Genomic DNA, 27,332 nt, shown 5'->3' with positions numbered 1-27,332 from the left:
CACTGAGGTCCACTGTAGGAGTTTCCTATTGCTACTGTTACATGTCACTACATATTTAGTGCCTTAAAACAACACACATTTCTTACCTTATGATTCTGGAGATCAGAAGTTCAAGATGCATCTCCCTGGGCTAAAATCAATGTGACAGCTCGGTTGTGGTGGTTCTTGGAGATGCTAGGGGAGAATCTGTTTACCTTGTCCAGCCTCTAGAAGATGCCCACATTCTACTCTCATAGGCCACTTTCATCTTCAAAGCTAGTTACAACTGATCAAGTTATTCTCACAACACATTATTCTGACACCAACTCTCTTTCCTCCCTCTATATGACCTTTGTGATTCCGTGGGGTGCTCATCTCAAGATCTTTAATTTAATCACACTGCAAAGTCTCTTTTGCCATGTCAAGTAACATAATCACAGATTCCAGGGACCCAGGTTTGGACATCTTTGGGGAAGCATTAGCCTGCCACCGCAGCCAGTCTCCTCAGTGACCACATTTCTGCTCCCTTCTGAAAGTCATCCAGGTGAAAGCAAGTCAGTCCATGGCTTCTTAGCGTCAGCCAGTCAACAGCTGTGCCCTGAGCTCAGGCACTAGAGTCAGAGAGAGAGAGAGAGAAGGAGAAAGTCTATGGGGAGATGAATCTGAGTAGCCAATGCCTAGGAAGTTCCTAGGGACTAGAGCTGAGAGCTGCAAATGCCTTCATGAGAGGAGAAGGCTGGGGAGGGTGTTAGGAACTGAATGTATATCACCACCACCAGCACCCACCACCACCTAATTCATATGTTGACCCCTAATCCCTGTGGGGCTGTATTTGGAGAAAGCATTTTAAGGAAGATGTTGTTCAGTCATGTCCACCTCTTTGCGACCGATGTGGTCTTCAGCATACCAGGCTTCCCTGTCCTTTACATCTCCTGAAGATTGCTCAAACTCATGTCCGTTAAGTCGGTGATGCCATCCAACCATCTTGTCTTCTGTTGTCCCTTCTCCTCCTGCCTTCTATCTTCAAGGAAGTAATTAAGGTGGCTCAGAAGGTAAAGCGTCTGCCTATAATGTGGGAATCCGGGTTCGATTCCTGGGTCGGGAGGATCCCCTGGAGAAGGAAATGGCAACCCACTCCAGTACTCTTGCCTGGAAAATCCCATAGCCGGAGGATCCTGGTAGGCTACAGTCCATGGGCTTGCAAAGAGTCGGACAGAACTGAGCGATATAACTTTCACTTGCATAAGATTAAATGAGGCCATAGCCTTGGGGTCCTGATCTGATAGGATTAGTGTCCTTGTGAGAAAAGAAACCAGAGAGCTTGGGCTCCTGCCCTACCCCAGCTCAACCACAGAGAAGAAGCCCGGACAGGACTCAGTGAGAAATCTGCTCTAACATTTGCAAGCCAGGAAGAGTGTTTGCATCATAAATTGAATTGACATGACATGAACATGAGTCTTTATCTTGGACAACCAGCCTCCAGAATGTGTGGATACAGACTGATAGTTAAGCTACCCAATCTGTGGTAATTTTGTATGGCTTCCTGAGCTGACTATACAGGAGGTTGCTTAGCCATTGGCCTAAGAATCTTCTCCTACCTGGGCCTTTGTGGGATCTGCCCCAATTTTGTTCATTTCCTGTAATTAGTACTCACAGCCTGCTATCCCTTGTTAAGGCTTACCTGTGACTTTAGAATGAGAATTGATCACCTGGTTTAGGGTTTTATAGTATAAGTTATTCCACGTAACAATAACCTGCACAAAGGAGTTGGTTTTTTGGTTTTTTTTTTTTGTAAACAGTTTTCGCATCTTCCCAAATATCAACCTGGCATGTTTTAAACAGCCAGATTGAGATTTCTGCAGAGTGACCCCATGAGAACATGTGGCCTGCATTTCCTCTTCTCCTGGGAGATTTCTGTGGTTTGGACTCTCCAGAGCCACAGACTAGGGTTTGGGTGCTGGTGAGGAATCTGTGACTAGCTCTAAGGAGACTTAGGCAGAAAAGAAAAAATCCCTAGAATCAGAGCATGGAAGGGGGCTGGAGGGGGATGTGATAAGAGGCTGCTCTTATGGGAGTCAAGGGGGTTGGAGGGTGAAAGAGGTGGTTGGGCATGTGTAACTGTCCACCATGAGGTCAGGAGAAGTTCAAGAGAGAGGAGCTGCTCTTCTGGGACCAGAGACTAGAACCTTCTTTTCCATTCAGGCTCTGGTCATATTCCTCCTTACTCTGCTTCTGTTTTCCCCTCCTCCTCCTTTAGAATTGACAAGGAAACATATTATCCCTTAGAGCCTTCAGAAGGTAAGGCAGTTCTGTCGACATTTTGATTTCAGTCTAATGAGAACTTTGTTGGCCTCCAACAAAATTGGAGATAATAAAAGTGTGTTCTTTAAGGTAATAAAAGTGTGTTCTTTTCAGAGGCTAAACTCATGGTCACTTATTACAGCAGACATAGAACATCAGTTCAATGTGTCTGTTACATTCACTTTAGAAGTTATAAGATGGGGGACATAATGAACCCTGTATGGACCTGCAGGTTGTCTACTGACAGGTCAAGCAATATTGGTACTTCTTTGAAGCATTTCATTAAGTGTCTTTTTTCCTTTCTGTTTTTTTCCCCTCAGGGACTCTCACCCTATTTCCTGCACATTTGTACCCAACGTGGTTCTCATTTACAGCAAATTGGAAAACATTGGTGATGACACAGGTTGATTTCATTTGTTTTAGAATGGATTCTAACCTGTAGAGGGAAATAATATAATTTATGAGAAGTTAAATATTGTAGAATACTCCATCTTAAAGATACACTTTTTTGCAACTTTTTTTAAAAATTAGGGTGAAGCACTACCTTTCAAAGGGTGAAACACAAAATAGCTTTTAGGAATTTTCCCCAAAAGTAATTTGTGATTTGATCCTGACCAGGTCTGAAATTTACATGATTCATATGCTGTTGTTTTTATGAAATTTTTGTCCACAAAATGAAGTTTTTTAAAAGCGTTACTTGAGTCCTCCATTAATTACTGATTATATTGTCAATTCCTAGAAGTCCCAGCAACACTGGGCTGAAGGAAAAATTTCTGGGATGCTTGAATCACCACATAAGAAAAGATACTCCATTTTACTACTTTATCTTAAAATAATAGTTCATAGCTTGGCTGACTTTTCACCAATTCTGCTGATTCTGCCAGTGAGTTCCTCTATAGTGACAGCCAGAGGTGCTGATGGGAAATATGTAATTAGCTAAGTGTAAAAAGCAGAAGTTAAAAAAAAAAAAAAAAAGCAGAAGTTGAGGTCATTCCATCTACTTCAAAAAGGGGGCATGTCACTCTACCTCAGGGCTGAGTCTCTTGAAGGATCACTTTGTAATTGGTGGTAGTGGTGGTGAGTTTTTTTGTTCATGTTGTTGCTTGTTTTATTTTTCAACTGTTACTAGGAATTAACTGTGGAATGAGTGCTTGATTTTAATTCTGGAAGGCAAAAGAATGTAATTAAGAACATTTTCCAAGGAATGTTTGAAGATCTTCATGTTAATTTGTGGTTCAACGAATCTACTTTTTAATTAAAGATATTTAATTAAAAGAGAACAAACTTATATATGGGTTCAAATCAGTGTTATAGAACAATAGGTCTTAAACTTTGATCTACAGCTTACCCACATCAGAAACATATGGTCACGCTTATGTGAAAAATTCAGACTCTAGGACTCAACACCCACTAAATATCTGGGAAATGGAAGCCAGGAAATAGCTTCTTTAATCACAGCAGCTCATTCTAAGATTCTCTAAATTTAAGAACCACTTTTTAATATTTTTAATAGGAGATTCTTATAAAAAGGCAAGACAGTAAATCATTCTTTTAAAGTTAGACTTTAAGTGTTAGTGAGGTGAGCTCTTGGTGACAGTTTGTCTTCCCTATTCTTCCCCACTCAGCCCTGGGACTGGTGCTGAAATTAGAAATAAAGTAGGGGAAGAACAACTTATTTCTTTACATATATATTTTGCTTTAATGGCCATCAAAAAGGCTATTTCATTTCCTCTCACCAACCCTGTCCACCAGTTATGTTAGTCTTAAACATACCCTTAGAGCAAAGTATATGAGTAAATATCCTACAATTGTTCATATGTACACACTATCTAAAGCACTATGAAGACACAGACAAGGCTTTAACACAGCTGGCGGCTGCTTACGTATCACTTTAAAATGATCACTGGTTTGCTTTACACAAGACTTTCAATAGGCTTGCTGCGGCCTTTAGTTCCCAAATCTCAAAGTGAGGTTAGTATGACCAAATAGCAAAGCATATTTAAGAGTGAGGTCAGTACACTTTTTGGAGACCTTAATAGATATAGGAGGAGAAGGGGATGACAGAGGATGAAATGGTTGGATAGCATCACCGACTCAATGGACATGAGTTTGAGCAAGCTCCAGGAGATGGTGAAGGACAGGGAAGCCTGGCGTGCTGCAGTCCATGGGGTCACAAAGAGTCAGACACGACTGAGCGAGTGAACAACAATACAAACAGAAGGTCTAGGCTAAACAGGAGATGACATCTGGGAGTCACCACTCACCCCACATGGATTCAAAGAACTCAGGTGCTACAGTGTAGACTGACGCCCAGCCTGACGGTGACCCAGCTGTGCCGACCCCAAGTCAGGCAGTCAGGCCCCCCTGCCCACACTGTCCTGCAGGGCTCCGCTGCTCAGGCCTGTGCTTTCAGATCTGCCCAGGAGCTCCAATGTGGGGACCACACGCTCCAGTGTGGGGAAGCAGGTCCTGTTTCCCCTGAGCTGACCCTCTGAGGACAGATGATGAGGCAACAGATGTCTGTCGCTGGCTCCCACGCCCCAGGGTGCTCAGAAGCAGCGTCACAAGGTCCTCTGTTCACTAGGCATGTTTTCCTTAGTGCTAAGCCACGGGGACCCTGGCTGGTTATTCCTCAACTGCAGGAAAGGCCCTCTGCCTTTCGCCCTGCTCACGAGGCCACATGTCTGACTCCTTCCAGACCCTCCAGTAGGTGTGGAGGAGGGCCCAGATCTTGGGGTGCAGGCCCATCCTTCCTGCTGTTTTAAGGACCTCTGGTGGCTTCGCTGCTTGCATGTCTCCTGGAAGGCAAGGGTCACAGGACTGGAGTGCATGGCAGGGCCCTTAGGGGTTTCACCTGGAGACCAAGGTAACACAGTGGAAGTCAGAGTCCTTCATCAGGTCCTGCTGCTGGCTCACTGAGGCTGAGATGGCTGAGTGGTGACAGAAGCCAGGATCGCGGTAGGAGCCTGTCAGGAGGATGAGCTGAAGGGAGGCGCTGAGGTCTGGGGAGCAGCTGGTGCCACCAGGTCAGAGTGAAAGCTTCCCACACCACCTGTGGTCAAGTCTCTGCTCAAAGCCACTGCACACCAGGTGGCCAGACCCTACGGCTCCCTCTTCAGGGGCCAGCTCACTCTCCAGTTCACTTGGGAGCAAGAGGATGGCTTCTGTCATTCCCGAGGGGGACGAGTGCTTAGTATGAAACATGCGCATAGAGACATGATCTCCTGCAGGAAGTAGAGGATGTTCTCTAGACTGAGAATAGTGTAGAAGTTTGAGTTGGTGGGTCTGGTCAGCTCTGTTCTCTCCACCTTCTCTCTTTGCTTCTCTAATTGGTGAATGGTGTGGTCAGGGAGGAAAGGGGCTTGGGAGTGCCCTCCCACCCCTGGAAATGTGACTGAACTGAGCCTGAAGCCTCTGGTTTTCTTCTCAGAACTCTGTTCTCATTGCAGAGCTGCGGTGTGGACTCCAGGCCCGGACTGTAGAAGTAAAAGGTGGAGCCTGTCCGGGGAAATGAGGGCAGGCAAGTCACAGATTTGGGTAGCAGAGGCTCTCTGCTCATTCTGTATCTCCAAACATCTTGCCCATCCAGCAGAAGACCACGAGGACCTCAACTCCTGAACGTAAAGCCTTGTGGGCCCTGTCTCTCCTCCGTGTGGGTTCTTTGTGTGCATTTCGCATGCCCTGCGTGAGTTGTTCAGGAGGCTTTATTCCCTAAATAGCTGTTGCTGCTGTGGTGTGGGCAGGACGAGGGCGTGGGGAAGGCCGACCCCCCAGTGTCAGCAGCCTGGGGGAGAGTGTGGGCAGCGAGGCCACCTCGGTCAGTGGCTGGGGGAGGCCCTACAGACCTGGTCCCACCACTTGCCAATCACAGGACCAGGGCACAGAAGTCAGAAGGCAGTACATGAGTAGATTTAGGATGGATGAGAAGTCAGGATTCTGGGGACCAGACCTGGTTAGATCTGCAGTGAGGAGAGTTACTCTCTGAGCTCAGATACAGCTACAAAGGGAGGGGAATGGTCCTTGCCCCTGCCTTGCTGACTGTAAAAAGCCAGGAGAGGAAAGCCTACCACAGTGTTTTGAAATCTGCAAAGTTCTTCCTAAGGGCAACCTTCAGATTCTCGCTAAATAGACCAGAAATAGGAGACCCTGGGCCTCTCCTACTGCTTCCGTGGGCCTGAGGAGCTGAGCCTGTGTTCCAATTGCTCCTGCAGGTGGCTGTTAATGCAGATGGACTCCTCTAGACGCTGGTGCAGATTCCAGATTTCACCAAGATGTTCCTCTAGCAGGTCAGCCCCTGCAGCCACCCAGTAGGACAAGAGGAGGTGGGGATGGAGCACCCTGGTCACTCGTGGGGCCCACATTGGGGGTGGGGCTTGGCCAGCAAAATTCCAAAGATCACCGTCCTCTCTCACACAGACATCCAGAAGTTTAGGTGAGCTTGCTTGAAGAGTAAACTGGCTTCAAACACAGGACAGGTGATGCTAAGCAAGCCCCAGTGGCCTCCTCCCATACAGGGTATGTGTAAGGGAGTTGTAATACATGGCCAGTTACCTGGGCAACTGGTAGGTGTAAGGGGTTTCCCATTGTCTAGAAAAATAACTGAAGGCTGTGGATCTCGGTCTAGACCCTAGACAGGTGTGAACTTTTCCTGAGTTGAATTGAAGGTACTAGGAAGGAACTCAATTTACCTTAATTCCTGTCCTTGCTCTGACCCTTGACTGAACATTCCTTTGCAAGGAACAATGCTCTTCCTCCACCCTTAGAGAGAAGGCCTAAAGTAAATGTGGGTATCTCATGGACTTCCCTGGTGGCCCCGTGATTAAGAATATGCCTGCCAATGGAGGGGACATGAGTTTGATACCTGGACCAGGAAGATTCCACATGCTGCAGGGCAACAAAGCCCATGCGTTCACCACAGCTAGTGAAGATCATATGCTTTAGAGTCCTGGCTCCATAACAAAAGAAGACACCACAATGAGAAGCCTGTGCACCATAACTAGAGAGTAACCTCCACTTGCTGCAACTAGAGCAAAGTCCTGCATAGCAATGAAGACCCAGCACAGCCTAAAACAATAAATAAATAAATAAATTTTAAAACGTTAGTACCTCATGTCAACTCATCCTGTGTGGTTAATGATTGGTACTCAACAATTCCCTGAAATCACTTTTATTATGGAAGGAAGAAAGCTCCCTCAACTTTGCCAAAGAGATCTGTGATGTGGTCTTTGGGAGCAAAAATGATTGTACTGATGTCTGCTGTTTAATGTTTCAACTAACCATCCCTTGCCTCATCAAGGCCATTGCCTTTGGTTGCTAAAGTTTTGAATATTTGCCATCTCCAGTCCTTTCAGCAGGTAATCCAGGTGAATTTGCTTTTCCAAAGGAGATTGGCTGATTCTATGTCCTGTTATTTGCAAACAGACCTTAAAATGCCTTTTCTTAGCTCTTCTTCCTCCAACCTTGATTTGGAACTGCCAGTTCAATCTCAGTCACAATTATCTACTCCTCCTTAAATGGCTGCACCTGTGTTTGCATAAAAACATCTCTAGTATGACATTATCTTTGTCTGTATGGCACTGAAGTAGGAATCTGACAGCTGATTAGAGAGTTGGAAAAAAACACTCCAAAGAAAAGAACAAAAGATGCAGGCAAGAGCAGTGGGTGGGGTGCTGATGACAGACTCCATCAAATGCCTCATTTTACCTGAGGACAGCCTTTTTCTGAGAATCCCAGTTGTCTTCTGTTGGAACTGGGCTGCATCCCAGCATTCACCTGTGTGGCTGCGCCTCTCCACCAGGTGGAGACCAGGGAGCTAGGAGTTAGAAGGAGAGTTTGAATTGGGTTGGTACACAGGGCACGTTTATAGGGTTAGGATCTGTGTAGAAACAGCCCCACTTTCTGTTATAACTCTTGATGATGGAAGATGTTCTGTGAATGTTGGCACCTGGCATTCTGGAAGCGTCTGAGAGTGGGCTTCGAGGGAACTAGGGTGCAGGGACCGAGAAGGATATGATGAGAGCACAGAGGTAGTCACTGACTCGCTCACACCCCTGCTCCGCCCCGAGGCCCAGGGTGGGGAGGATGAGGGGTGCACTTGGAAGGACTTGGCACTGCTAGGGCCCTTCCTTTTCCTCACTCTGTGAGCAGGGTCTAGAGGAGAAATGGAGGAGGATGCCCTGGTAGAAAAGAGGTGGATACTAAATGAGGCTTCATTTCACAGGCTGACCCACTCAGCTTTGTGTTTACCTGTGGGTTTGGAGTGAAGCTGGCACATGGAGGAGCCTGAGGATAGGTCTCCAGTTATGGTCACTTCCTGAGGTCTCATCATGTACCACTGGCCACTGCTGCCCAGTTCTGCCCTGGAAGAGAGTGGGGCTGGGCAGGGTTGGGCAGCATGCTACAAAGGAGACATATTCCCTTTAGAAGCCACCTTGACAAGGGACTTGTTTTACTTAAGCTGAGTCATGCCTGTTGCTGCTAGGATTTCAAGGTCTTCATTCTCGGCCATTTGTTTAATGTTGGGGCTTTTTCCTTCATGAGAACCTCCCTGGAATTTTTGTCTGAAATGCAGTTTCTCGAGTCTTATCCGCAAGTTTACAACAGGTCCTGTAGTGTCTCTGGTGTAGATTTCCTATACTGTGCAGCCAGCACCCAGGGATTGGGACCTGTCTCCTGTGTGATATCACAGTTAATCATCAAGGTTAGTACTACTTTCTCTATTTTACATGATACATTCTTCTCCATTATACATGAGATCCATATGCTCAAAGAGGGGAATGAAATCACCATGCAAAGCAGACTTGGTATTTTGGTGGAGTTGGAATTTGCATCTTGGACTTCTGTCACCAGGGCTGTGCTTTCATTGTTTTCACATAGACACAGGGTAGGATCGGTGGAAATCGGGTAGGGAGCAGAGGACATCAGTAAGAGTTAGTGATTCCTGGTAACTAGTATGGATCTGCTTGACAAGTATTTACTGAATATTCTATGTGGCAGGCTTTGAAGAGACTTTGGGTGGAGGGTGACTGAGGCTCAGAGAAGGCCTGGCTCTCAGAACATGGCCTCTAGCACAGGAGCCAGATGTTTTACAGAGAAGCACATCTAATTTTAAAATACAGACTGTGACGTATTCAACAATCATGCATTCCTTGGTCCCACTGTGTCCACCACGTTGGTAAAAACAGTTTAAATATGGGCCTACTAGAAGGAGATTGGGCTTCTCTGGTGATTCAGATGGTAAAGAATCTGCCTGCGATGAAGGAGACCTGAGTTCAATTCCTGGGTCAGGTTTTTACCCCTGGAGAAAGAAGTGCCAATTATAAATACAGGACTATTGAAAAGACATGAAATTCTTTTGGGGAAATGTCCGTCAGGTATTTTATTTTAGGAAGCAAAATAAGAAGTATGTTTGATCAAATGTCCCCTGAAATTTAGCCATGGTTCCTGGTGCTTTTGGATACAAAAACTTGTGGTCAAGGTTTGTGTGGCAGCTATGCTGCATAAGGGTGTGGGAATTTAGGCAAAATCTCCACATCTCTCTGGGCCTCAGTTTCCCCATCCGTAAGAGAAGGTTATTCCAATTCTCCAAATTCCTTTCCTGCTGAGTTTTTTCTGAGTGCATAAGAGACTGAGATGCATGTTAAATGTGCACTGGGATCTGCAGCCAAGACCTGATCTTGGTTCCTTCTCTGTGTGTCTACTATAGGAGCCTCAGCTGGGCCCACACACTGGAAACACAGTGAGAAGAGAGGGGATGGAAGAAAGGAAATCAGCAGGTTCGGAGGATGAGAAAACCCAAAGAGAAGCAAGGTAATAGTCGAGGAGCTGTTTGCCAAGGGAGGTGAGGATAAGGACAAGTTGAGCTTGGAAAGTTCAATAGGAAGTGAGGAATGCACAGCATCATCTAAGTTCTCAAGGGGCAACCTGAGCTGAGCGGGAAGGACCAGGAGAGTAACTTAGTCCAGAGTGAACTTGTGCACCTGCCGAGGAGATCCACACGATGGATCCAGTTGGCTTATACTGCTAGGAGCACCAATTCCAGGAGGAGGATGAGGTCTATACTGCTGGGAGCACCTATTCCAGGAGGAGGATGAGGTCTATACTGCTGGGAGCACCAGTTCCAGGAGGAGGATGATGAGACCCTGAGGCTCTGCCCTAGACCCCCAGCCTGAAACGTGGAAGCGCCCACATGTGGATGTCCTCCAAGTAAGTGTGCAATAAGGTGAATAAATGGTGTTTGGGGAAAATTACAGATCTTCATTCTTATCAGGGGCCAGAATAATGGGACTTATTTCTGAAGCAGAGATGGTAATAATATTTTTCTGCATGTACAATTTTGAGGCTTTACACACATCATCTCTTAACTATATGTTGAGTACTTAATTTGCAGACAAGAAAGAGTATGTATACTGTTCCATTGTATAAATTTGTTAAAAAGGCAAATTCGTCTAAACTGGCAATGGTTGCTTGGGGCTAAGAGTTGAGAGAGTGATGCACTGCAAAGGGGAACAAGGAAAGTTGTGACCAATGGAAACACCCTGCATCTTGATTCTGGCTGTGGTTTCCATAGTGTATACATCGATCAAAATGCATTTAGTTGTATATTTTTAAATGGTGCAGTCAAGAGGACTCATATAAAAATCTACCACATTTCTCCATACCAGCAGTATTAGGAAATGAAATTCAATAAAACATAATAGAGAGAAACATCCATGATCATTTAATGCTTAAGAATACAGATACTGACAACTCCTGAAATCTATTGCTAAGAGAAGAAGACCTGAATAAACAGAAATATACATTATATTCATAGATTGGAAGACAATATTTTTAGAAAGGCAAATCCTTGTTCTTCTGAATAGTATTGCAGCTGGCATTTGGGGCGAGGTATAGTTTTGCAGGCGAATTATAACATGTAAGTGGAAATCAAAGTATCTCAATTAGCCAAGACGGAGAAATAAGTTGGAGAATTTACTCTAAGATTTCAAAACTCAGGTTAAAACTACAGTAAGTAAGAGACTATACTGGTGTAAGTAAACAGAACACAAATAAATGAAAGAGGAAAGACAGAAAAGTTACCCACACCCATATTCGGTTTTTTAATAAAGTCACCAATATGCATCACGGGGTAATGATAGACTTTTCTGAAAAATATCTGTTGTGATAAACAGTATCAAGTGAGAAATTATTAATACATTGGGGAAGTTTTCAGTAGAAATGCAGTATAGGTGAAGGAAACAGCTAGTTGAAAGAATCTGACACAAGAGTGAACTGGAAAATGTGGGCTGGGGTTTTGGAGTAGAAGGGACGCTACCCGGGTGTGGCTCCAGCACTTACAGCAAGAGGGTCTTGGCCCGTTAGAGACCCTCTCTGTGCCTCACTTTCTTGAACTGCAAAGCAGCAGAGAGTTATGTTTTTGGCACCAGTCAATTTTGAACACGAGAAGTACCATAAATGAAATAATCATCCCTTGGATCATGAGGGAGGTCAATGAAATCAGTGGGTAAAATTAAGTGCAAACCTGAGTGCCTTTAACAAATAGATTCCAGGTCCCGCCTCAGCTCGCTGAACCACAGTTGCTTCAGGAGAGGACTGGGCACTTGTCTGGGTGCTAACTCAGATTAGTGATTCTTACAATGATCAGCTTAGGGACAGAACACAGTGAGCTGTATGACTTTTACCCAAACACAGAAGTAGGACAGAGCAGAAGCACAGGGGTGTTTCCAATCCAGTGACTAAAGCAGAGGACTGTTGGAAGACTCTAGAGTTGAAGGACTAGGCCCATCTGACCCCATTTTACTCTTGTCCAGTTTACAGCAGAGACACAAGTCCTTGGGGACACATGCCTGTGGCAGCTGACCATCCACCTTGAGGAAAGTGAGAGGCCGAATTTTTAACTCAGTCTGGTTTTGAGTGAAAGCTAAATTCACCCTTGTTTGCTCATTGGTGGGACCAATCCTCTCCAAGCGACCACTTTCTAAAAAATAAATTGCATTGCTATAAATGCAAACTTCAACAAAGACGTTTGTTAGAAAATTTTATAAATACCCAAGCCACCTAACAAGAAACCAAAAAGTTAGCAAGAGCATTCAATTTCGGGAGAGTTCGTCCCAGTAGAGCACAGTCACTGAGAGAAAAGTTTCTTGAGTTGAAGGGAAGTGATCCCTTTCTGTCCTTGGACATCCTGCTAACTTCAGTGGGCTGGGAAAGCAGCTGCCCATTCTAATAGATGGGATTCTCAGGTGGGGCTAGTGGTAAAAAACCCACATGTTAATGTAGGACATGCAAGAGACATGGTTTTTTCTTTTTCTTTTTATTGTCAAATCGAAGGTCAAGTTTAAATGTAATGACTTCAGTATTAACTATACACATACGAGTAAGTGCTAAGACTTAAAATCTTCCGATTCAGTTGTGTGTGACTCCAGACAGGATCCAGAGAGGAGTTCTAAAAATCTCTTCTCTGGGTTTTATGGAGACTTTCTTTACCCTCTTGTGTTAGCCTCTTAAGGCACTGCGTCAGCCTTAAAAGGGCAATGGAAAGGGTGAAGGAGACACGGTATTGATCCCTGGTCAGGAAGATTCCCTGGAGGAAGAAATGGCAAGCCACTCCAGTGTTCTTGCCTGGGAAATTCCATGAGCAGAGGAGGCTGGAGGGCTACAGTCCATGGGATCACAAAGAGTCGGACACGCCTGGCGCAGCTTAGCACACACACGTTCTGACAGACGGGCTGCTCTTGCCTCCAGACGGTGTCTGGTGTCCTGAAACACGTCAGCGCTCAGGGAGCCTTTAGAAGGGCCCAGCCCTCACTTCTGCTATTGCTCAGTGCATAGAAATGGTTCAGTTGACAAAAGGTAGCGCTCTAGGAATAAAGTCAGGTCACAGAGAAACAGAGGAGTATGAAATGGGATAAAGGCAGGATAAACACAATAGAAATCTCCTACCTACAAAATGCAAAGCAATAGCTTACTTGCCTTGATAAAATGTTTTTTTTTTTAAATTTTAAATTTGGTTGAATAAATTTTTTAATGTCCTTCTTCTACAATGATGTTACCTTGAATGATTACGATAAAAGAATGTATCATAATATGTGTGAAATGCCTGGCACGTTATCAGTCAATGAACTGTACCTGTTATACACTTCTGCTAGCATGGCAAAATTCATCCCCATTTGACCTCAAGTCAGATACCCTCTGTGAGCTTTTTTGGTTTCATCCTATTTATAATGAAGAAATTTGACACATTTTTCTTTCTCCCACAGAATGTCAGGCCCCACTGCAATCGGAAAATAGATTCCCTTCAAGCCTTTGCTGAATCTCACACACCAATTATCATTAAGCATTTTAGTTGGAGGATTGTGTGTGGGTGTGGGGAAGATAAGCTTTCATAAATAGTTGTTCCAGTTTTGTATCTTTTACCTTAACATGAACAAATACTCAGTGGCCTGTTGTCACACACATTTCACCCTCCATCCAGGTTAGACCAACAGCTAACCTGAAGAGATGGATGCTATAAGGGTTCCCCAAGTCTCAGACTCACAGGTCCAGGTAGGAAGAGATGCTAGGGGAATGAGGAGTTGGTTCACACCATCACTATCCCAGGGCTGCCTGTCTCTCTTTCCTCAAACTCAGCTTCTATGTCACTGAACACAATGCTTATGTTCACTTTGGATCATCATGATCCCTGACCTATGACCCTGAACTTAACCATGCTCTGTTTCTGGAATACAACCACAGGTCAATGGCAGGAGGAAAACTCATAGAGATGGGTCAAAGTGTGTGCCACCAACACTGCTCTGGAGCCCTGGTCTGTTCAATATGTGGGTGAACTGAATGAACACAGAACGATAGCACGAGGCTGTCAGATCTTTCCTAAACAGACAGGCACGCCATGTATTCAGTGGTTCAGTGGTAAAGAATCAGCCGGCAATGGAGGAGACACAGGAGATGCGGGATCGATCCCTGAGCCACGAAGATCCTCTGGAAGAGAGCAGAGCAACCCACTCCAGGATTCTTGCAAGGAGAATCCCCATAGAGAGAGGAGCCTGACGGGCTACAGTCCTGGGATCGCAAAGAGTCAGACAAGAATGACGTGATGGCACAAGCACACCATGTTTTCAAGGATATACACATAAACTCTTCTAGTCACTTTGACAGCTTGGAAAGAGCTCTTGTGAGGCTACAGTGAAATACATAAGTGAAAGTATGAAATGCAGTATTTAGTAGCATTAAAAAAAATCAAATAAAACAACCCAGACCCAGAGGAAGAATTCAGAAATTAGGGTTGTCAAATTTCAGTTTATTCTATAGACAACATGCTGCCCAGCAAAGAGAAAAAAATGACATAACAACAGGATGCAGCAAAAGCACTGAGATGGGACCGAAAATATTTTTTAAAATTATTTATTCACTTAGTATTGTACTCTGATTTGTATCCTACAGTTTTTAGGACACAGACTAAACTGGAGAAGACACAGAGAAGAAGTTTATGACATCTACAAGTTTGATGTCCTTCACTTGTGGAAAAGCCTTAAGATCTGTTTATAAAGAAGAGGTTAAAAAAAAAAAAAAAAGAAGATGAGGTGTTATGGTTTGTCCAGTAGTCTTGAATGCATGTGAGAGTTGGACTAAAAACAAAGCGACTGCCGAAGAATTGATGCTTTTAAAATGTGGTATTGGAGAAGATTCTTGAGAGCCCCTTGGACTACATGGAGATCAAAACAGTCCATCCTAAAGAAAATCAATGCTGAATATTCACTGGAAGGACTGATGCTGAGGCTGAAACTCCAATACTTTCGCCACCTGATGCAAAGAACTGACTCATTGGAAAAGACCCTGATGCTGGGAAAGATTGAAGGAAGGAGGAGAAGGGGATGACAGAGGATGAGATGGTTGGATGGCATCACCGACTCTGTGGATGTGAACTTGAGTGAACTCCAGGAGTTGGTGATGGACAGGAAGGCCTGGAGTGCTGCAGTCCATGGGGTTGCAAAGAGTCAGACATGACTGAGCGATGGAAATGAACTGAACTGAACTGAGGTGACTTTATGACAGCCCGACAGGAATTAAGGCCTGCTGGCAAAGTATTTCTCCCATGAATATTTTTATACACAGAAGAATGAACAATGGGAACTCAGCTTAGATAGTTTTTGGAAGGAGATAGGTCAGTGATATCGGAACGTATGTAGACAACCCAAGAGTGGCTGCTGAGGGATTGGGTGCTATCAGTAGTGATGTTCACAAATGGTCATGGCCTAGGCACCTGGAAGCCAGGGGCCCCCAAGATTCCATGAACCCCTCCCCCTACCAGTTTTGTTATAGCAACTCCAGATGGTTACCTAGCATGCTGGGTCCCCCTCCTTCACTCCTGTCTTAGTCTGAGCCCCACACAGCACCTGTGGCTCTGAGCTCTGGCATCTTCAACTTCTTTTTGTGACTGAGAACCCTCTAGTTGTTCCCAATAGTAAATCAGGAAATCCAGTTTTTGTCATCCCTCAGTGCTGGTTAAACCAATGTGATTTTGCTTGTTTTACTCCCCCATATTTTGGATATCTCCTCCCCACCCCTGGCTTCTACCTCTTCTACCACATGTCACCATGGCAGTATGTCTTCCCTCTTTATCGGATCTGAGGGCAGAATGTACCCTCATGGAAATCAACCAGGAGCTTCAGTTGCAGCTGGAAAAGTACAAGCAGGACTTCAGAGACCTCACAGAGAAATTCCTCGTATCCCAAGCTACTGCTTACTCCCTGGCCAACCATCTGCAGAAATATAGTAAGTCCTCGGGGTCATGGTCACCAAAGCAATGAATGATCACTGTCTTCCCTCTAAGAAATTGTAAGTCTTCAATATTGGTCTCCTTTTCCCTTAGTCATTTTGAATTCCATTCTGACCACAGTGCAGGAAAGGTAGTAGTGTGGCTCTTTCGCCTTCAGTTCCTGAGGCTGGGGAAATTGAGGCACAAGGAGTGAGGCACTTTTCCAAGTTTTTAGTGATGTGTAGGGGGAGATTCGAGTTAAAATTCCAGACAGTGATTCCTGGTGCCAGCACAGGAGTGCCTGTGTCTCTCAGGCACAAACTAAGCTGTGTTGCCTGGAATCTTTTCTGTTCTGTATCTGATCCTGCATGCCTCTAGGCTAAACCTCTGGGACTAATGAACTCCATCGGTTCGAGGTTCCCTGAGGTCCCATTGGCAAAGCCCTGTGCTCTTTGCACTGGGGTAACGTGTGGTTACATACTGTGAGAAGCAGGGGATATGATTTAAAGGAGCTTAAGGATGAGTCTGCTTCTCACTGAAACCATGGTCCCTGTGAGGCCATCAAGACAGGGACTCCCTGGTGAGAAGGAATTTGTGTTTTCTGACTGTGCAATTTCTCCTTTCTGAGTCCAAGAAAGCCATGTGACTCTGTGGCAAGAATGAAGGTGTTCCTTGTCAATCAGACAATCTGCACTTTCCCCTCTCTCCCTACTTGAGCTGGTGAAACTTTGGTGATACAGGTTGACCAGGAGTCCGGGAGACCCTGAGTCTATGCTATAAGATCTGTGACCAACATGAGGATGATGGTAAGTGGGGGCAGATCACCAGCCCCAGTAAAACCCCAACAGACTGTGAGAAGGCCCTTTGCACCCACAGTCAGCCGGCAAATGGAATCATTTTTGCCTGTTCAGTAAGAGGGGCCTGGAGTAAGGAAAGAAGTCATGACCAGGGTACTTGCACAAAAAGGGGATGAGCGGAATCTTGACAACCTGTGTCTGTGTCACTTTCCTACAGTCATTTTCAGTGAAGCGATGAGGGAGTCAATGAAAAATGACTGACACAGAGAGCCGTAAGTGGTAAAGCCTCCTATTTAAGAAAGTGAAATGATGAGCTTTGGGGAAAGGACAAACTAAGTTTTATTTACCCCACTCCTTATGATAGTCACAAAATTCTAGGAAAGACATTGTGAGGCTGGTGAAGAAGAAATGTCTCACCAGGACCCTGGTGTGGAGGTCACCACAGCACAGTGTGAAAGACGTGGACTCTGGGCCAGGCTTCCTGGGCTCACATCCCTGGTGGGAACCTTTCTGTGTCTCTGTTTCCTCCTCTGTCCGTGTGGTGCTGTAATAGGAACTCTTGTTTGAGTTGTAGTGAATACTGAGTAAATCTGACAAAGCTCTGACAACAGTGCCTGGCTCAGTGTGAATACACTTAGTTCATACTTCTACTGTTCCTAATGACACAGGCTTTCTCAGGGTTTGGACCTATCTCTTTCAGGTCCTTATGGTTTCACGTATTCTATTTCACACCAGTGTGTCCAGGTGAGGTTTATACTTGAGACACTTGTTCGTTACTGAGATCCCAGCATGAGGAGACTGGAGAAGGAGTTACATCCACCACTGAGGTGGCCCATGCTCCTCCCTTGAAGGCAGTGACCACAGCAGCAAGGACGGCTTTCCCTGATGCAGCATCTCTCTTTCCTCAGATTGTAAAGCATGTAAGGACATCCTTGAATCCGTGTTGGGGGAGAAGGTGCCAGTTGAGATGCGGAGACCAGCAGAGAAGCAGGCAGAGAAGCCAACACTTGATGAAAGGTTGAGGTAAGGAGGGCAGGGATATTCATCACAGGCACAGGGCAGAATGTGATAAAATTGGTGGAGAACACCAGTTTGTGAATTATGGACTTCAGTTGTTATTCAGGAAGTAATTTACTTTGCTTTTAAATAAACTAGTGACTTGAATCCCATCATGAAATTCACTACATTCAAGTGAACCAGTGGCACTTAGCTCATTGACAATGTTGTGCCATCGGTACCTTATTTGCCTTTCAATCACAACCGCCTCCTGACTGACTACATCCTGGAATGCTTTCTTGACCCTGTCATTCTTACGTTCTTCCCAATTCACACCAGCTGTACGTGTCCACACTCTGTATCTGGCTGTGTGTCATTCACTGGACAATACTTTATGTTGCCAAATTAAAAATACAGAAAATATTTTGTGTATTTGTAATGAAAATGGCTATGGCCGAGTGAGGAACTGAAGAGACGACTTCATGATGCAGATTTAGGAAGACACTGATGCATGCGTGTTCACTCAGTAGTGTCTGACTGTTTATGACCCCATGGACTGTAGCCCACCAGGCTCCACTGTCCATGAAGATTCCAGGCAAGAATACTGAAATGGGTTGCCATTTCCTTCTCCAGTGAATGTCCCCGACTCAGGGATCAAATCTGCATCTCTTGCGTTTCCTGAATTGTCAGTCCGGATCTTTACGAGCGGAGCCAATAGGGAAGACATTAGGTTACCTTTACAGAAGGACAAGATGAATGGAATGTCATGGAATCCTAGAGGAGTACTGTCTGATACAGAGGAAACCTTTGTTTACCTTCTTTCACTTTGCCATAGGCCAGTCATCAGATATGGAGTAGGAAATGGCAACCCACTCCAGTATTCTTGCCAGGATAAGCCAATGGGCAGAGAAACTGGTGCACTATACTCCATTTGATCGCAAGAGTTGGACACGACTGAGTGACTGAACCAGTCATCAGATATGTGCCAGAATTCTATTTCGAGGTCTCCTTGGGGATGTTCTCACAGAAATCCCTAACCGTCTTTCATCTAACTCTTTGCCTTTCACATTTGTGTCTTCTCTTCCACCTAGGACGTGTGACGTCCTAATTCGAAGTCAGGCACGAGAGCTGACCCAGCTACGGCAGACACTACAGGATGGGAAAGATGACTCTGTCCTGCTCAAGCAGCACCTCAAGGACATCCTCACCCACAATGACCTGGACAACCACCAGGGGCAGGGCTTCCGAGAGAGCCTGTCTGAGGGATACCGCCTGGCAGAGCGCCTTGCCTGCAAGCTCAGCCCAGGTGAGGGGGCCACAGACCCTGAGAGCACTGATCCTCCCCTAGGTCCCCAGGTGATAAGATGAACACTTCCACTGGGAATGTTTATCAGCTTTCCTGTTTCATATCCTATTTGGGGCTATGTAGGAGCAGGATTGTCTTAGTAAGAGGACAGAGGAGAAATGCACAGGGTGGAAGTCAGTGTATCCCAACGGTCTGCTTCCTCCCTGATGGACCATGGCCACTGGGGAAGGAGGCAACATCCAGCCAGTATTAAAGCACAGAAAGGAGAAGGTGACAGGCAGCTTGTTAGAGTGAATAGAGCCCTAGATGAAGCTTGGAAGTTCCCAGGTTCCATGCTGAGTGTTTTGTTTATAACTGTGTGAGAATGATTGCTTTTCCTTATGTTAGTAACTGTTCTCATCTGTAAAATGGATGAAATAATCTGTTGATGGTAGCTATAGTGATGAAATTGGGGAATATTTACAAATACACTGCAGAAAAGAGAGCCCTTCACTTTGTGGTGTTGGGTGAGGTACTTGATAGAGTTGGACTTGGTGTTGGGAAAATGGTTTAAACTGGAGCACTCACTTTCCATAGGGAGTTTCCCAGATAACAAACAAAAGCGACCTTGAAGAGCCAGGATGTTCCCAGATGGAGGAATGTGGGACGTGGTTGTTCTCCTTAGAGCAAGGACAGCATCTTGTGAGACCTGAGAAGGTTTATAGAGGCTGTGTCATTGGCAGAATTTGTGGCAGGATGGATGATACATTTGTAGAAGTGGAGATGGGAGGTGGACAATATGAGGTGATATAAGGAAGAAAAGACAATTTAAATGTTTGCCCAATTTCAAGCAGAAGGTGTCCTGAGGATGATCTACCAGTTTAGAAACAGACTGCCTGTTGGGTCAGAACTCCATGCTTGGGCAGCTGTTTAAAGACAATGCATTAAAACTCCCGTACAGTACTGCCTCACACATAGATGTTTATGGTTCTGTAACTAGGAGTCCCTGTGTTTTTAGTGGGAGAAGTGACGAAAAGCTGACTGGGTATTTCCGATTTTGTTTGCAGAAACTGATGAAGATGAAGATGAAGTCGATGAACAAGCACAAGAAACAGCAACCCCCAGGTGATGATTATCTATCAGTTCAGTTCAGTCCCTCAGTCGTGTCCAACTCTTTGTGACCCCATGGACTGCAGCCCACCAGGCCTCCCTGTCCATCACCAACTCCCGGAGTCTCAAACTCAGGCTCATTGACTTGATGATGCCATCCAACCATTTCATCCTCTGTCGTCCCCTTCTCCTCCCACCTTCAATCTTTCCCAGCATCAGGGTGTTTCCAAATGAGTTAGATCTTCACATCAGGTGGCCAAAGTATTGGAGTTTCAGCTTCAACATCAGTCCTTCCAGTGAATATTCAGGACTGATTTCCTTTATGATGGACTAGTTGGATCTCCTTGCAGTCCAAGGGACTCTCAGGAGTCCTCTCCAACACTACAGTTCAAAAGCATCAATTCTTCGGTGCTCAGCTCTCTTTATAGTCCAACTCTCACATCCATACATGACTAGTGGAACAATCATAGCCTTGACTACATGGATCTTTGTTGGCAAAATAATGTCTCTGCTTCTCAATATGCTGTCTAGTTTGGTCATAACTTTTCTTCCAAGGAGTAAGCATCTTTTAATTGCATGGCTGCAGTCACCATCTGCAGTGATTTTGGACCCCCCAAAAATAAGTCTGACACTGTTTCCTCTGTCTTCCGATCTATTTGCCATGAAGTGCTGGGACCAGGTGCCATGGTCTTAGTTTTCTGAATGTTGAGCTTTAGCCAACTTTTTCACTCTCCTCTTTGACTTTCATCAGGAAGCTCTTCAGTTCTTCTTTGCTTTCTGCCATAAGGGTGGTATCATCTGCATATATGAGGTTACTGATGTTTCTCCTGGCAATCTTGATTCCAGCTTGTGCTTCATGCAGCCCAGCATTTCTCACGATGTACTCTGCATGTAAGTTAAATAAGGAGGGTGACAATATACAGCCTTGACGTACACCTTTTCCTGTTTGGAACCAGTCCGTTATTCCATGTCAAGTTCTAACTGTTGCTTCCTGACCTGCATACAGATTTCTCCAGAGGCAGGTCAGGTGGTCTGGTATTCCCATCTCTTTCAAAATTTTCCACAGTTTGTGGTGATGCACACAGTCAAACGGAGAAGGCAATGGCACCCCACTCCAGTACTCTTGCCTGGAAAATCCCATGGATGGAGGAGCTGGTAGGCTGCAGTCCATGGGGTCTCTAAGAGTCAGACACGACTGAGTGACTTCACTTTCAATTTTCTCTCTCATGCATTGGAGAAGCAAATGGCAACCCACTCCAGTGTTCTTGCCTGGAGAATCCTAGGGACGGGGGAGCCTGGTGGGCTGACATCTATGGGGTCGCACAGAGTCGGACACAACTGAAGTGACTTAGCTTAGCTTAGCTTACACAGTCAAAGGCTTTGGCATAGTCAATAAAGCATGACAGTTGTTTTTTCTGGAACTCTCTTACTTTCCCATTGATCCAACGGATGTTGACAATTTGATCTCTGGTTCCTCTGCCTTTTCTAAAACCAGCTTGAACATCTGGAAGTTCATGGTTCAGGTATTGTTGAAGCCTGGCTAGGAGGATTTTAAGCATTACTTTACTAGCATGTGAGATGAGTGCAATTGTGCAGTAGTTTGAGCATTCTTTGGCATTGCCTTTCTTTGGGACTGGAATGAAATCTGACATTTCCTAGTCCTGTGGCCACTGCTGAGTTTCCCAAATTTGCTGGCATTTTGAGTGCAGCACTTTCACAGCATCATCTTTTAGGATTTGAAATAGCTCAGCTGGAATTCCATCACCTCCACTAGCTTTGTTCATAGTGATGCTGCCTAGGGCCTACTTGACTTCACATTCCAGGATGTCTGGCTCTAGGTGAGTGATCACACCATCGTGGTTATCTGGATCATGAAAATCTTTTTTGTATAGTTCTTCTGTGCATTATTGCCACCTCTTCTTCATATCTTCTGCTCTGTGAGGTCCGTACAATTCTATTGAGCCCATCTTTGCATGAAATGTTCCCATGGTATCTCTGATTTTCTTGAAGAGATCTCTAGTCTTTCCCATTCTATTTTTTCCTGTATGTCTTGGCACTTATCACTGAGGAAGGCTTTCTTATCTCTCCTTGCTCTTCTTTGGAACTCTGCATTCAAATGGGAATATCTTTCCTTTTCTCCTTTGTTTTTCACTTCTCTTCTTTCCCCAGCTATTTCTACTGCCTCCTCAGACAGCCCTTTTGCTTTTTTGCATTTGTTTTTCTTGGGGATGGTCTTGATCTCTGTCTCCTGTACAATGTCACGAACCTCCGTCCATAGTTCATCAGGCACTCTATCAGATCTAGTGCCTTAAACCTGCTTCTCACCTCCACTGTTTAATCATAAGGGATTTGATTTAGGTCATACCTGAATGGTCTAGTGGTTTTCCCTACTTGCTTCAATTTAAGTCTGAATTTGGCATTAAGTAGTTCATGATCTGAGCCACAGTCAGCTCCTAGTCTTTTTGCTGAGTGTATAGAACTTCTCCACCTTTGCTGCAAAGAATGTAATCAATCTGATTTTGGTGCTGACCATCTGGTGATGTGCATGTGTAGAGTTTTCTCTTGTGTTGTTGGAAGAGAGTGTTTGCTATGACCAGTGCATTCTCTTGGCAAAACTCTATTAGCCTTTGCTCTGCTTCATTCTGTACTCCAAGGCCAAATTTGCCTGTTACTTTAGGTGTTTCTTGACTTCCTACTTTTGCATTCCAGTCCCCTATAATGAAAAGAACATCTTTTATGGGTGTTAGTTCTCGAAGGTCTTGTAGATCTTCAGAGAACTGTTCAACTGCATCTTCTTCAGCATTATTGGCCAAGGCATAGTTTTGGACTCCTGGGATACTGAATGGTTTGCCTTGGAAACGAACAGAGCTCATTCTGTCCTTTTTGAGATTGCATCCAAGTACTGCATTTTGGGCTCTTCTGGTTACTATGATGGCTACTCCATTTCTTCTAAGGGCTTCTTGCCCACAGTAGTAGATATAATAGTCATCTGAGTCAAATTCACCCATTCCAGTCCATTTTAGATCGCTGATTCCTAAAATGTCGATGTTCACCCTTGCCATCTCCTGTTTGACCACTCCCAATTTGCCTTGAAACACGGACCTAACATTCCAGATTCCTATGCAGTATTGCTCTTTACAGAATCAGACCTTGCTTCCATCACCAGTCACATCCACAACTGGCTGTTGTCTTTGCTTTGGCTCCATCTCTTCATTCTTTCAGGAGTTATTTCCGCACTGATCTCCAGGAGCATATTGGGCACCTACCGACATGGGAAGTTCATCTTTCAGTGTCCTATCTTTTTGCCTCTTCATACTGTTCATGGGGTTTTCAAGGAAAGAATACTGAAGTGATTTTCCACTCCCTTCTCAGTGGGCCATGTTTTGTCAGAACTCTCCACCGTGACCCTTCACGGCGTGGCTCATAATTTCATTGAGTTAGTCAAGGCTGTGCCCCATGTGATTAGAGTGGTTAGTTTTCTGTGATTGTGGTTTTCAGTTTGTCTGTCAGGAGCTGGTAATGTGTAGGGTAAACATGGACAGGGTCACAAAAGAACAATAAGTGAACTCAAGAGAGTCACATGCCAGATGTCAGTATAAGCACAACTTCACATGGCATTAATTTAATTCACTCAACGCACATGGAAGTGTCCCTGTAACTTGGTTGTCTGCTGTCTCTGTGCTACTTGTATGTATGACCCAAAGTGAGTGCACCACCCTTAGGATTTCCTGTATAGACAGAGAGCATCTGTTCTCTTCTATAGGAAGTCCAAGTGAGATAAATATCGATTTCTACACAGTTGTTTTCAATCCTTGGAAGGAAGGTAACTAGCAATGGAATTAGTAGAGAAGCGTCTAGCAAAATTAAACACCAGGACAACTGTCCAAAAAAGAAATTTAGTTGTCTGTGATACTAGTAAGTGAAACCGGCCTTAGAGGCCTTTCAATTCCTAAAGAGAAGGTAGAACATCTCAGAGAGTCTATAAAGCTTTAATATCTGTACTCACCTCACTGTGCATGCTCAGTTGCTCAGTTGTCTCTGAATCTTTGTGACCCGCACAGACTGGATGGAGCATGCCAGGCTCCTCAGTCCCATGCATTTTCCCATCAAGAATACTAGAGTGGGTTGCCATTTCCTTCTCCAAGGGATCTTCCTGGCCAGGGTTCGAAGCTGCATCTCTGCATTGGCAGGAGCCACTCAGCCTCCTGAGCCACCGGGGAAGCCCTTATTCACTTGACTACTTCATCTTAAATTCAACATGGCTTAGGACCTGTGGGGAAGCACTTGGTGTGGAAGTTCATCTGTGCTTCCTGTTCCTGAAAGTACCATCCTGGGATGGTTGAGGCTCCTTCCTCCTCAGAGCTTTGTGGCTGGTCTGTTGGGTACCTGCTTGACCCCCTCTCCCATCCCCAGACAGACACACTCCACTTCATATAAGAGAGGACAGTTCCTTCTGTCTTGAAGGGGCCTGCTCTTGTACTCTCTGTGACCACTCCGCATGCCTCCTGTCAAAACCAGCCAGCATGGCTTGGGGTCAGATCGTCTTCATTTAACTTTCTATCACTCCTTTCCCATCTGGCACAGCATGGAGCTGCAGGAGGTTGAAAAGAAGGAAGTGCATGAAGAATCCAAGGATGAATGTGTTTTGATGCCTTCAATTCTCCAAGGAAGTTCTGATCAGCACCTGCCTTACAGTGATGACAAATTTAACTTTAATGAACTGGAAGTAGACGTTGATCCGGATGGACCATGTGGTTACTCTCATGCTAAAGAAGATGAAATTCCAACCAATATCTCAGGTAGCCCCCATATTATTTGTCCCCACAAGCTGTGTAGACCAAGGAAGGTCATCTCTGAGGACAGGCTGTATAGACACATCTTAGTCGAAACCAGGGAAAAGGGTCTATTATGGAACAGAGACATCAGGTGGTCAGGGAGCTTTCATTCTTTTCTTGGCTCTGGGCTTGCCACTGTCACCCCAGTGTCAGGCATTTGACCCAAATCAGTTTTGACAACTCTCACCCACCTCAGCTGGAAATCCACATGAGGTATCTGTCAGAACTAGTTTGGAGCCAGTGTATTGTTACCTGCAGTGATCTAATTTTTGTAAATGTTCCTGGCCTCTCCAGAAATGATGATGGTGTTGCCTCTTTATAAGGAGAGGTGATTTCCAGGTTTGGTTTTATTCCTCTCAGCCCCAGTCTCCCCTTTCTCGATGTTGGCAGGTCTTAGCTAAGATGTTATCTGACACCAAGACAGACACAACTGTACCATTGCCTCGCTTGGATGTTTCCATGCAGCAAGGCTGGGCTCTGGCAGTTCCTCCAGCTTCCAATGGCCATGGCTTCTGTGTAGCACCAAAGATTCTTTTTGATTTGAGTGTTAGTACAATTCACTGGGCTATCGTGGTGTCTCAGATGGTTAAGATCTGTCCTCAATGCCGGGACCCAGGTTCAATCCCTGCGTCATGCAGATCTTCTGGAGAAGAGAATGGCACCCACTCTAGTATTCTTGTGTGGAGAATTCCATGGCCAGAGGAGCCTGGTGGGCTGTAGTCCACGTGGTCACAAAGAGACGGATATTACTGAGTGGCTAAGGCTTTCACAATTCACCCATCACTCTAGCCCCAAGTATAAATTCCTCTAAACCATCAACAACCACATAATCTGATGGGACTAAGCAGTACTACAGAAATAATTCTAGAAAATAACTCAGCTCATGTTCCAGCATCTCTGTGGAAAATACATTTTTAACTGCATATACAGACTCAGAACAAAAGATGATGGGAGAGATACCAGCTCAATCAGCAAATTTCCTCAATGGCTCTGGAAGCAGTCCAGTCTAATTCTCATAAGACTTAAGTGTCCTAGAATAACTTTGCTAAAGAATTATGTTCTTACAATGAGAATATTAAAGTCCTTGTTGTATATGTGATTACTGAGTAGATATGTGTGAGGTCTGATTTACTTATTATGACCTGCTGTCTCTGAATTTCTTACTAGACAATGAAAATTATCACAAGCAAGTGAGTGGACAAGAGCTCACATTTCCCAGGTAATTTGAAGATCTGTGGGCTGTGAATGTCAGTGGTGACAGCAAGAGACCTCAGATCCAGAGAAAAATAGAAAGTAGCCTATGTAACTCTTTCATCTATTCATTCAACAACAATTATCTCTTTAACAACGTTGTCTATTTATGTTTCACATGTTTTTGCATTTCAATTTTTTAATCCTTCAAGTTTAGTAATGTACAGTGAGTTGATGCAGGTGAAATAACCAAACCTAGGAGTTCCTGTGTTCATGTGCTTTCTCCTGAGTGGTTAATGCAGGGTGAGATCCTATGGTCTTACACTGGTTTGGCATCAGCATGTTGGCAAATATTGGATTTCAAGGGAAGAAAACAGAATGGTATTCATATTACAACAAACTATTGAAAAAATAGTTCTTGAAGGCAGAATATCTAGTCTATAACTCCTTTTTCTCCAACTCTGAAATACTAATTTGGAAGGTATATTTGTGCAAATAAAAAATTTTAAATTGAATGGAATAGAGTCCAAACTCAAACAAATTTTTAACTTCTTAACAGCTGTGATGACTTGGACACAGGATATCCAGATCAACACAATGTGTGCAGAGAAGTTTGCACCGAGGTCCCAGTCCTCTGTGTGTGCTGGGAGTCATGACATTAGCATGCAGGGAACGTTCCGACTCCTCCTTCAGCCACCGGTTGTGTGGCCAGTGTTCGGAGAACCTGCTGTCTCTTTCCCACCCCAGGGCAGCCACACTCCACTCCACATCAGGAGGAGTTACCTCCCTCCTTAAGGGGGCTGCCCTTTTGCTTTCTGTGACCACTTTCAATGCCTGTCCTCAAAACCAGCCAGATAGCTTGGAGTCGAGTCCTCTTAAGCTTCTGTCCTCCCTTTTCCCTCTGACACAGTGTGAACATGCAGGATGTGGAAAAGAAGGTGGTGTTCCTGCAATCCCAGGATGAATGTGTTTCAGTAGCTTGCACTCCCCAGGAAGGTTCTGCCTGCAACCAGCCTTACAGTGATGGGAAAGTTGCATTTGATGAAGAGAATGTGGAGTCTGCCGTGGATGGAGCCTGTGGTTGC

General features: G+C 44.9%; 1 non-coding gene across 1 annotated transcript; it reads right to left on the bottom strand.

Annotated features, from left to right (window-relative positions):
• Positions 1 to 12,690: 12,690 nt before the first annotated feature.
• Positions 12,691 to 12,813, bottom strand: LOC122678584. Its single transcript, XR_006336237.1, has one exon. It is a non-coding gene; the product is annotated as a small nucleolar RNA SNORA26 (small nucleolar RNA).
• Between the last annotated feature and the right edge of the window lie 14,519 nt (positions 12,814 to 27,332).

Source organism: Cervus elaphus, chromosome 20, assembly GCF_910594005.1.
Source record: "Cervus elaphus chromosome 20, mCerEla1.1, whole genome shotgun sequence".
NCBI lineage: Eukaryota > Metazoa > Chordata > Mammalia > Artiodactyla > Cervidae > Cervus > Cervus elaphus.
Note: the sequence above shows the minus strand (reverse complement) of the source record. Positions and strands in the feature narration are given on the sequence as shown.